This window comes from Heterodontus francisci, unplaced genomic scaffold (assembly GCF_036365525.1).
Source record: "Heterodontus francisci isolate sHetFra1 unplaced genomic scaffold, sHetFra1.hap1 HAP1_SCAFFOLD_43, whole genome shotgun sequence".
In the NCBI taxonomy this organism is placed as follows: domain Eukaryota; kingdom Metazoa; phylum Chordata; class Chondrichthyes; order Heterodontiformes; family Heterodontidae; genus Heterodontus; species Heterodontus francisci.
The window spans coordinates 7232992-7242442 of record NW_027141852.1 but is presented as its reverse complement, the minus strand read 5'-3'; the positions used below and the strand labels follow the sequence as shown (position 1 = coordinate 7242442).

The window sequence follows — 9451 nt, the reverse complement described above, 5'->3', positions numbered from 1 at the left end:
TTGTTTCTGGGAGCTTGCTGTGCGCACATTGGCCACCATGTTTCCTACATGACTACAGTGACTGCACTTGGAAAGTCCTTCATTGGCTGTAAAAGGCTTTGCAATGTCCTGTGGTCGTGAAATGCAAGTCTTGCTTTTTCCATTGTCATCAGTGTCATTGTGATCAAAAGATAGGATTCGTGAACACAAAGTTTAAATCAATTTTGATTAAAATAATGTAAAAGCATCTATATTCTTGCACTGTACTTAATAATCTCCATCTTCCTATCCTTACAGAGTGCAATGTCATCGACCCTGAAATTGATTCCAGAATCTCATAGAATCTTAGACTCATAGATAGTTTAAGGCACAGAAAGAGGCCACTTGGCCCTCAGACAATTTCAGCCCAGTTCTGATGAAAGGTCACAGACCACAAACGTTAACTCTGTTTCTCTCTCCACAGATGCTGCCAGACCTGCTGAGTATTTCCAGCATTTTCTGTTTTTATTTCAGATTTCCAGCATCTGCAGTATTTTGCTTCTGTTTTAATTTGAAAGTTAAAACTGAACCACCTGTTTACAATTCACACTGGGGTCTCCCATGAAATGATTCTGTATAATATTGATATAATGAATACAGATTCCGACACAGAGCTTCCTGTGGGGAATTGGGGATATGAAAACCAGCAGACTCTGCAGGGATTTCCACTGGGAGCACAAATTCACAAAATCTACCTTTTATATATCGATTCATTTTGATTGTCCTTCTGGAAAATTATTTTGCAACAATTTAAACATCAACCCACAGCTCCATGACTGGGTCAATTATGAGGTCATCCTCTGACAGGTCATGTGACAGCTGGAGCCACAAGACATCAGAACCAGATTTGTGACTGGATTAAAACCCGGAATCCTGTCCCAATAGATTTTCAAATAAAGCTGTTGCTGTTTGAAAACACAGCAGTTAAACTTACTGCCTGACCATGAGGGGAGCTCGGGAGAAATTTACAAAACTCAATCCTTCAACAAAATAGTTCAAAAATCATTCATATCGAAATCATGTGAGGATTCATATGCAGTAGAGAAACAAGCAAATACAGAAAGTACAGAGGAGAGCTGAAAAAGGAAATGAGATCAGCAAGAGAATGTATGAGAAAAGATTAGCAGGTCACATAACTGGGAACACTGAAGTCTTTGACCAACATATGGACAGTCAGTGAAAGGGGGGATCAATTAGGAGATCCTGTAGAGACAGAGGGTGTGGCTGAGGCACTAATTAAGTATCACAAAATAAGCGGATGCTGCAAATGTCACAGTAAAGGAGGAGGAAGTGAAGAAATTGGACAGGATGAAAATAGATAAAGAGGAGACAATTACAAGGTTGGCAGCTCTCACAGTAGAAAAGTCACCCAGTTTGAATGGGTTGCATCCTGGGTTGCTGAGGGAAGTAAGGGTGGAAATATCAGAGACTCGAACCACAATCTTTCAATCCTCCTTAAATATGGGAATGTTGCCAGAGGACTGGAGGATGCAGGTAAGCTTGGGTAGTTCGGTCTCAGTTTAATTTGACCATTTTTATAATGTATCCATTGTAATAACGAACAAGGTCAAGAAAGCCATTTTATAATTAACACATGACCAAAGGAGCCATTTTGTGTTCAGTACGAACGTGCCGTGCAGAGGACAATATTTGTGCTTAAACATTCGCACAACACGGGAAGAAACGGTTACCGATTATAAGCTCTCACTCAATTGGTGCAGAGTATGAGCGCCAGGGGTTACTTCTGACAGTTGAAGAGATCATCGCATCTCATTGGATAGCTACCACCCACTCCAAGCTGGGCAGCCCCCAATCAGTTAGGTGCTGTCCTGCCACGACCTGCTTGCTTCAATGGGTGCTTGGAGCTTAGAGAGTCATCTCTCAACAGGCGGATCGCTAATCAATGCACCAAGAAAAACAAGCTCAACAAAGAAGACACCAGTCTTTCGCATCGCAAGCTGGAATGTGAGGACCATGTGTCCTGGCCTTACTGACACCCTTCTGCAGGTTGATGACACACACAAGACAGCTGTGATGGACAAAGAACTCACAAGGCTCAATGTGGACATTGCTGTGCTGCAAGAAACTAGACTCGTCCAAAGTGGATCCCTCAAAGAGAAACACTACACCTTCTTCTGGCAGGGGAAAGCCCAAGAGGCAACTCGTGAGCATGGAGTGGTTTTCACAGTAAAAAACACGCTACTTGAGATGAGTGAACCACCCACAGTAGGCTCAGGGAGACTTCTTACTCTTCACTTGTCAACAAGCGTGGGCCCAGTTAATCTCATTTGCATCTATGTCCCGACACTCACCTCCACCCCAGATGTCAAGGATCAATTCTATGTGACACTTGATACTGCCATCAGTAGAATTCCCAGCACTGAGGGACTGTACCTTCTAGGAGACTTCAACACAAGCTTGGGTACTGACTACACAGCTTTGCCAATGTGCATAGAGCACCAGGGGATTGGCAAGATGAATGAAAATGGACAGAGGTTGCTGGAGCTATGCTGTCACCATGGATTCTGTGTGATGAACAGCTACTTCCAGGTCAAGCTGTGCCACAAGGTGTCCTGGAGACATCTGAGATCACGCCACTGGCACCAGCTAGACCTTATCATCACCAGTGCAAATACCCTCAGCAGTGTCCTCATCACTCATAACTATCACAGCGCTGACTGTGACACTGAGCACTCCCTGGTGTGTAGCAAGGTCAGGCTTCAGCCAAGGAAGCTTCATCCATCCAAGAAGAACGTCGTCCTCAGATCAACTCTTGACGAACCACTGATCCAGAACGGACCCAGCAGTTCCTCAACATCCTCGATCAGGCTCTTTCAGACAACAATGCTCAAGGTCTCAGTGCGGTGTCAAAGTGGAATCATCTGTTAACAAGCAGATGGAAAGGTGAGTGGAGCATTACCTTAAACTCTATATAACGGAGAATATTGTCATTGAAGTGGCTATCAGTGCCATTCCAGACTTCCCTGTCATGGAGGAGCTGGACAGAGTCCCCACCATAGTGGAGCTCAACAAAGCCATTGACCATCTTGCCAGTGGTAAAGCCCCGGGAAATGATGGTATTCCACCTGGAATCATCAAGAGTGGAAAAGCGGTTCTCTGCAGCATCTTCATGAACTTCTGTGTCTCTGTTGGAAGGAAAGATCTGCACCTCAAAACATGCGTGACGCAAACATTGTCACCTTGTGCAACAATAAGGGGGAATCGCAGTGACTGCAGCAATTAGCGAGGCATCTCCTTGCTAAGTATTGTGGGGAAGGTCTTTGCTCGCATTGCTCTGCCCAGATTGCAGACCCTGGCATCACACATCTATCCTGAGTCTCAGTGCAGCTTCAGAGCTGGTAGATCGACAGTCGACATGATTGTCTCACTTCGGCAGTTACAGGAGAAGTACTGTGAACAGTACAGACCACTCTACATTGTCTTTACATATGAACATACGAATTAGGAGCAGGAGTGGGCCAATCGTCCCTTCGAGCCTGCTTCACCATTCAATAAGCTCATGGCTGAACTGATTACTCCACATTTCCATCTACCTCCGATAACCTTTCACCCCCTTGCAGATAAAGAATCTATCCATCTCTCCCTTAAAAATATTCAAAGAGTCTGCTTCCACCGCCTTTTGAGGAAGAAAATTCCAAAGACTCACGACCCTCTGAGGGGGAAAATTGCTCCTCATCTCTGTCTTAAATGGGTGACCCCTTATTTTTAAACAGTGACCCCAAGCTCTAGAGTCTCCCACAAGGGGAAACATCCTTTCCACATCCACCCTGTCAAAACCCCTCAGGATCTTGTATGTTTCAATCATGTCGCCTCTTTCTCTTCTAAACTCTAGTGGATACGAACCTAGCCTGTCCAATCTTTCCTCGTAAGACAGCCCACCCATTCCATGTATTAGTCTAGTAAACCTTCTCTGTACTACCTCCAATGCATTTACATCCTTCCATAAATAAGGAGACCAGTACTGTACTCAGTGTTGCAGAAGAGGTCTCACCAATGCCCTGTATAGCTGAAGCATAACCTCCCTACTATTGTATTCAATTCCCCTGGTGATAAATGATAACATTCTATTAGCTTTCCTAATTACGTGCTGTAACTGCAGACTAACCTTTTGCGATTCGTGCACTAGGACACCCAGATCCCCTGCATCTCAGAGCTCTGCAATCTCTCACCTTTTAGATAATATGCTTTTTTATTCTTCCTGCCAAAGTGGACAATTTCCCACTTTCCCACATTATACTCCATTTGCCAGGTCTTTGCCCAATCACTTAACCTATCTATATCCCTTTGTAGCCCCCTTATGTCCTCTTCACAACCTACTTTCCTACCTATCTTTGTCATCAGCAAATTTAGCAACCATACTTTTGGTCCCTTCATCAAAGTCATTTCGAGAATTGTAGAATGTTGAGGCCCCAGCACAGATCCCTGTGGACCACTCGTTACTTCAGAAAATGACCCATTTATGCTGACTCTCTGTTTCCTGTCAGCGAGCCAATCCTCTATCCATGCCAATATGTTACCCCTGACACCATGAGCTTTTATTTTCTGCAATAACCTTTGATATGTCACCTTATCCTTCTGGAAATCGAAGAACAATACATCCACCGGTTCCCCTTTATCCACAGCACATGTAACTCCCTCAAAGAACTCCAATAAATTGGTTAAACATGATTTCCCTTTCACAAAACCATGTTGACTCTGCCTGATTACCTTTATTTTTTCTAAATGCCCTGCTATAACATCCTCTGTAATAGCTCCAAACATTTTCCCTAAGACAAATGTTAAGCTAACTGGCCTGTCGTTTCCTGCTTTCTGTCTCCCTCCCTTTTTGAATAAATGAGTTACATTCACTCTTTTCCAATCTAATGGAACCTTCTCGAATCTAGGGAATTTTGGAAAATTAAAACCAGCGCATCAACTATCTCACTTGCCACTTCAGGACCTGGCGACTTGTCAGCCCGCAGCTCCAACAATTTGTTTAGTACCACTTCACTGGTGATTGTAATTTTCTTGAGTTCCTCCCTCCCTTCCATTTCCTGACTTACAGCTAATACTGGGGTGTTATTTGTATCCTCAATAGTGAAGACCAATCCAAAGTATCTGTTCAATTCATCTGCCATCTCTTAATTATCCATTATTAATTCCCCAGACCCACTTTCCATAGGACCAACACTCACTTTGTTAACTCTTTTCTTTTTAAAATATCTATCGAAACTCTTACTAGTTGTCTTTATATTTCTCGCTAGCTTTCTCTCATACTCTAATTTTACCTTCCTTATCAATCTTTTAGTCATTCTTTGCTGTTTTTAATATTCTGTCCAATCTTCTGACCTGCCTCCCATCTTTGCACAATTATAGGCTTTTTCTTTAAGTTTGATAGTATCTTTAACTGTTTTCGTGAACCATGGATGGTGAGTCCCACCTTTGGAATTTTTCTTTCTCGTTGAAATGTATCTATTCTGTGTATTCTGAAATTTTCCTTAAATATCTGCCACTGCATCTCTATTGACTTATCCCTTAACCTAATTTGCCAGTTCACTTTAGCTAGCTCTGCTTTCATGTCCTTATAATTGCCCTTATTTAAATTTAAAATACTCGTTTGGGACCCACTCTTCTCTCCCTCAAACTGAATGTGAAATTCAATTATATTATGATCGCTACTACCTAGGGGCACCTTAACTATGAGGTCATTAATTAATTCTATCTCGTTGCACAATGCCAGGTCTAGTATAGCCTGCTCTCAGGTTGGCTCCAGAACTTATTTTTCCAAGAAATTATCCCAAAAACATTCTATGTACTCCTCATCTAGGCTACCTCTGCCCATCTGAATTTCCAGTCTATATGGAGATCAAAATCCCCCATAATTATTGCTGTACCTTTCTGACAAGCTGCCATTATTTCTTTTTTTATACCCCATCCTACAGTGTGGTTAATGTTCGGTGGCCTGTACACCACTCCCACAAGTGACTTCTTGCCTGTATTATTTCTCATCTCAACTCAAACTGCTTCTACATCGTGATCTCCTGAACTTAGGTCATCCCTCTCTATTGCGCTAATACCATCATTAATTAACAGAGTTACCCCACCACCTTTTCCAAGCTTCCTGTCCTTCCTAAATGCCATGTCACCTCCAATATTCTCATCCCAATCTCGGTCGCCCTGCAGCCATGTCTCTGTAATGACTATCAGATCGTACTTATTTATTCTATTTTTGCTCTCTGTTCATCTGTTTTGTTTCGAAAGCTCCATGCATTCAGATACAGAGCACTTAGTTTTGTCCTTTTATTATTTTTGTAACCTCTAGCCTTATCTGTTGATTTACTCTTAGATTTGGACATTCTGTCCCTTCCTGTCACAGTCTGTTTATCATTTCCCATATTTGTACCTTTCTCTCTTGCGTTGCCTCTCCTCCTTGATTCACCATATCTTCCCAAATTTGATCCCTTGCCCCCACTATTCAGTTTAAAACCGTCTCTACGTCCCTCGTTATGTGGCTCGCGAGAACACCGGCACCAGCACGGTTCAGGTGTAGACCGTCCCAACGGTACAGCCACCTCTTTCCCCAGTACTGGTGCCAATGCCCCACGAACCAGAACCCACTACTACCACACCAGTCTTTCAGCCGCACATTACTTTCTCTAATCTTATTTGTCCTATGCCAATTTGCACATGGCTCAGGTAATAATCCAGAGATGATTACCTTTGAGGTTCTGCTTCTTAATTTGGTGCCTAGTTCCGCATACTGACTTTGCAGAACCTCTATCCTTGTCCTGCCTATGTCGTTGGTACCGACATGGACCACGACAACTGGATCCTCCCCCTCCCATTGTATGTTTCGCTCCAGCCCTGAGCAGACGTCCTGAATCCTGGCACCAGCAGGCAACACAGCCGTCTGGACTCTTGCTCTTTGCTGCAGAGAACAGTGTTAATCCATCTTACTATACTGTCCCCTACTGCCACTACATTCCTTTTTTCTCACTCTTTGAGCCGCAAACACATTTTTTATTTCCAAAATATACTTTATTCATACAAATCTGCAAAAATTACATTTCCAAACAGTTTCAAACAGCACCAAAAAATACAAACATTGCAAGGGAGATCAGTTTCCTTCTCTCCTATCATGAGTTTCTTCACAACCCTTCCATTTCACTATTGTCATGCCAATTACAGTTTTACATTTACAGCAAAAGAAAATATCAACGATACAGTTCGAGGGATTTCCCATGGATCCAGCCCCTCAGTTCAGCTTGGTGGGGGGACGTTACACTGTGGTCTTTCCCCATTGAGCCTTTGCTGCGGCTGCTGCAAGCTTTAGTGCGTCCCTCAGCACGTAGTCCTGGACCTTGGAATGTGCCAGTCTGCAACATTCGGTGGTGGACAACACTTTGCGCTGGAAGACCAGCAAGTTTCGGGCAGACCAAAGGGCGTCTTTCACCGAATTGATAGTCCTCCAGCAGCAGTTGATGTTTGTCTCGGTGTGCGTCCCTGGGAACAGCCCTGAGAGCACAGACTCCTGTGTTACAGAGCTGCTTGGGATGAACCTCGACAAAAACCACTGCATCTCTTTCTACACCTGCTTTGCAAAGACACATTCCAGGAGGAGGTGGGCGACCGTCTCTTCCCCACCACAGCCAACGCGGAGGCACTGTGCGGAGGGGGAGAGACTTCGGGTGTGCATGAAGGATCTGACGGGAAGGGACCGTCTCACCACCAGCCAAGCTACGTCTTGGTGCTTGTTTGAAAGTTCTGGTGATGAGGCATTCCGCCAAATGACTTTGACGGTCTGCTCGGGGAACCATCCGACAGGATCCACCATCTCCTTTTCCCGTAGGCCCTTGAGGACATTCCGTGCAGACCACTGCCTGTTGGACCGGTGGTCAAAGGTGTTTTGCCGCAGAAACTAAACACTTACTGCAGACGTGTTTGTCCTGGATCACACTGGCATCCAGGAGCTCCCACATGCTGCAGCTGTGACACATCACCTGTCCTGTCATCCTTAACGTGTTTCAATTCACTACTTAATTATTTTATTCAATTGTTTATTTTGTTGTATATTTTATTAAGCTTACCACTAGTTTGTTTACTATTTTAAACATTAGGACTAAAATGGACCTTAACCACTTACTCATCAAACATGCAGCTTTTTCCAAACCAATCAACTGCCTGCTTGCCTGTGATGTCACAGCTCAACAGATCCTCACCAAACAGCTCCTTCCACTGCACCGAAGCAAGAACCAAATCCTGTAAACTCACCCCAGCGGCTCTCTGTTTCCCTGCTCTCACTCTCCATTGTTACGTCACTTTTTGATTTTTTTACCCCAGCTCTGCTCCTCTCTCTCTCTGAGTCGGTGTTTTTGACACACTTGTTAATTCTCTGTTCCGTCGTGCTCTTCTGTCTCTGGTCCAAAATCTGACCCTGGTGGGATTTGAACCCACAACCTTTGAAAGCCTTCATTATCATTATTTAGAAGTCCAACACGCTATCCATTGCGCCACAGAGCCGCACATAGTTTAATAAACATCACCAAGGCCTTTGATCTTGTCAGCAGAGACTGACTCTTCAAACTGCGATGGAAACTCGGCTGCCCTCCTGAACTCTTGGGCATCATCTCTTCTTTCCACGAGAACATGCACAGTTCCATCAGTTACAATGGAGCAACATCAGACACTTTCAAGATCAGCAGTGGGGTAAAGCAAGGCTGCGTGCTGGCGCCAACTCTCTTAGGAACAGAGGAACATAGGAGTAGGCCATTCAGCCCGTCGAGCCTTTTCTGCCATTCAATTCGATCATGGCTGATCATCTACCTCAACGCCCCTTTCCCGTGCTCTCCCCATATCCCTTGAAGTCATGAGTATCAAGATTTCTAACAATTTCTGTCTTGAACATGCTCAATGATTGAACTGCCACAGCTCTCTGGGGTAGAGAATTCCAATGATTCACCACCGTCTGAGTGTAGAAATTCAACTCGATCTCAGTTTTAAATGGCCTACTCCTTATTCTGAGCCTTGGTCCCCTGATTTTAGACTCACCAACCAGGGCAAACATCCTGCCAACATCCACACTGGCACGCCCTATAAGAATTTTATCAGTTTCAATGAGATCACCTCTCATTCTTCGAAACTTTAAGGAATGCAGGCCCAGTTTCCTCACAAGACAATCCCACCATCCCGGGGATTAGTCTGGTGACCCTCTGTTTCACTCCCTCTATGGCAAGTATATCCTTCCTTAGATGAGGAGACCAAACTATACACAATACTCCAGCGTGGTTTCACCAAGGCTCTATACAATTGCAACAAGACATCTTTACTCCTGTACTCATGACCCCTCGTGTGAAGGCCAACATACCATTTGCCTTCCTAATTGATTGCTGCACCTGCACAAGAGCTTTTAGTGTCTCATGAACAAGGACACCCA

At 44.2% G+C, this 9451-nt stretch overlaps 1 non-coding gene across 1 annotated transcript; it reads right to left on the bottom strand.

Moving 5' to 3' along the window:
* Positions 1-8447: 8447 nt before the first annotated feature.
* On the bottom strand, positions 8448-8538 carry trnar-ucu (transfer RNA arginine (anticodon UCU)). Its single transcript is given in 2 exon segments — positions 8448-8483; positions 8502-8538. It is a non-coding gene; the product is annotated as a tRNA-Arg (tRNA).
* Between the last annotated feature and the right edge of the window lie 913 nt (positions 8539-9451).